The following is a 3111-nucleotide window of genomic DNA, read 5'->3' as shown; positions in this document are numbered from 1 at the left end:
CGATCATCCACCCCGGGTTGACAATCCGGGTCATCTGGCTCTGGTGGTGGCACCTCAGGTGGGAGGTTATAAGTTCACTAAGGTACTCATGGATGGAGGGAGTAGTATCAATATCCTTTATTATGAAACCTTCCGTCGCATGGGGCTAACAGATAAAAATCTTAAACCGTCCAATACGGTGTTCCATGGTGTGGTGCCTGGTAAGTCGGCATATCCTGTTGGTAAGATAGCTCTGGAGGTGGCTTTTGGAGATGAGCATGACTTGAGATTAGAAACCTTGACCTTTGAAGTGGTGAAAATCAGAAGCCCGTATCATGCCCTATTTGGACGACCAGCTTATGCTAAGTTTATGGCACGGCCTTGTTATGTCTATCTACAGCTCAATATGCCGGGTCACAAGGGAACTATAACCATGCATGGAAGCTGCAAGATTGCTCTGGAGTGTGAGGAAGGTGATGCGGCTTATGCTGAGTCGGTTTGTGCAACAGAGGAGTTGAAGTTTTACAAAGACAATGTTGATCCGGCAGATATGACTTTGTTGAAGAAACCAACTACGGAGCATGATCCGGCCCTGAAGTTTAAATCGGCTGATGAGACTAAACTTGTTGACTTTGTGCCTGGCGATTCATCCAAGCAGTTTAGCATCAACGCTAACTTGGATCCGAAATAGGAAAGCACGCTCATCGAGTTCATCTGTGAGAATCGGCACATCTTTGCATGGAAGCCTTCTGACATGCCTGGTGTACCGAGAGAACTCGCTGAGCACACTCTCAATGTTGATCCTAAGTATAAACCGATCAAGCAGTTTCTCCGACGGTTCAATGAAGAAAGACGCAAACTATTGGAGAAGAAGTAGCCAGGCTTTTGGCGGCTAGATTTATCGTTGGAGTATACCATCCTGAGTGGTTGTCTAATCCGGTGCTGGTCCTCAAGAAGAATGGCACTTGGCGTATGTGTGTGGACTACACAGATCTCAACAAAGCTTGTCTAGCAGATCCTTTTGCCCTCCCCCGTATTGATCAGATTATTGATGCTACGGCGGGTTGTGAGCGGTTAAGTTTTTTGGATGCATATTCTGGTTATCATCAGATCAAAATGGCAGTTAAGGACAAGGAGAAGACGGCCTTCATAACTCCCTTGGGAGCCTTCTGCTATGTGTCCATGCCCTTTGGGCTCAAGAGTGCACAGGCAACTAATCAACGGTGTGTGCAGAATTGTCTTCATAAACAGATCGGCCGCAATGTTCACGCCTATGTGGATGATGTTGTGGTGAAATCAAGGAAAAAGGAGACATTGATTGATGACTTGAAGGAAACCTTTGATAACCTGCGGGTTTATAAAATGATGCTTAATCCGGCCAAGTGCGTCCTTGGTGTACCTGCAGGCAAGCTCTTGGGTTTTTTGGTGTCTAATAGGGGCATTGAAGCTAATCCGAAAAAAATCAAAGCCATCACCTCCTTGGCTAAACCGAAGTGTATCAATGATGTTCAACACCTGGCAGGCCGGATTGCCGGGTTGAGCCGTTTTCTCTGTCACCTTGGCGAGAAGGCCATCCCTTTGTATCCGATGCTGAAGAAAACGGATAACTTCGTCTGGAGTGATGCCGCTAATAAAGCATTTGAGGACTTAAAGCGGCAGCTAGCTAATCCGCCGGTTCTCGCTGCTCCAATTGACAAAGAGCCATTGCTGCTATATGTGGCAGCTAACGCTCGGGCTGTTAGTGTGGCTATTGTGGTGGAGCGCAAGGAGGCAGGAAAGGAATATCCGGTTTAGCGGCCGGTTTACTATATTAGTGAGGTACTCATTAAATCCAAGCAGAGGTACCCGCATTGGCAAATATTGGTGTATGGGTTTTTCATGGCAAGCCGGAAGCTTAAGTAGTATTTCCAAGGTCATCCCATCACGGTGGTCAGCTCTGGTCCTTTGGGGGATATAATCCTGAATAGGGAGGCAACTGGTCGAATTGCTAAGTGGGCTATCGAGCTCGGGCCTCACGGGTTGCATACCCTGAACGACGATCAAATCTCAGGCACTTGTGGATTTCATCAATGACTGGACAGAATTACAAGCGCCAGAAGAGAAGCCGGATCACACTTATTGGACTATTCATTTTGATGGGTCTAGGCAATTGGAGGGCTCGGGGGCTGGAGTCGTGTTAACTTCCCCACGAGGTGATAAGTTTTGTTATGTTCTCCTTTTAATGTTCGCTTGCACTAATAATGCAGATGAATATGAGGCCTTACTCCATGGTCTTCGGATGGCTAAGGAGATGAATCTCAGCCGAGTTAAGTGCTTCGGTGACTCGGATCTGGCGGCTCAACAAGTGTCCGGCACTTGGGATTCCAAGGACCCACTAATGGCAGCATATCGTCGTGAGGTGGATATTGTTGCAGGTCACTTCAAAGGTTATCAGGTGCATCATGTGGACCGGCGGAAGAATGAAGCAGCAGACTCTTTAAGCCACCTGGGTTCCCAACGTAAACCGGTTCCACCTAATGTCTTCCTGGATATTTTGCATAATCCGTCCGTCAAGCTCCCTCGTGAAGAGGATTTGGCTGTTCCTGATCCGGAGGCTCAGTTGGTGGCAGCTCTACATGTTACCCCGGATTGGACGGTTCCATATCTGGCATATATAAACCGGGGCGAGTTACTAGAGGATGAAACTTTGGCCAGACAGAAAACCCGGCGGTCCAAGTCCATGACTATTATCAATGGAGAGTTACATCATTGCAGTTTGACAGGGGCGTTTCAACGCTGTGTATCTCTTGAGGAAGGCCGTAAAATTTTGCGTGAGATCCACGAAGGAGATTGTGGGCACCACGCCGGTTCAAAATCTTTGGTGGCCAAGGCATTTCGTCACGGTTTCTGTTGCTTGACAGCTCATGCTGATGCCGAGGACTTGTTTAAAAGATGTGATGGCTGTCTGAAATTCTCACGGCGTGCTCATGTACCAGCTCAAGAATTGAGGATGATTCCAATCACCTGGCCGTTTGCAACTTGGGGGCTGGATATGGTTGGGCCTTTCAAGAGGTCCAAGGACAAGAAGACCCACCTTTTGGTGGCGGTTGATAAGTTCACAAAATTGGTAGAGGCAGAGCCAGTTAGTAAGTG

This window comes from Aegilops tauschii, chromosome 2, assembly GCF_002575655.3.
Source record: "Aegilops tauschii subsp. strangulata cultivar AL8/78 chromosome 2, Aet v6.0, whole genome shotgun sequence".
Lineage (NCBI taxonomy): Eukaryota > Viridiplantae > Streptophyta > Magnoliopsida > Poales > Poaceae > Aegilops > Aegilops tauschii.
Note: the sequence above shows the minus strand (reverse complement) of the source record.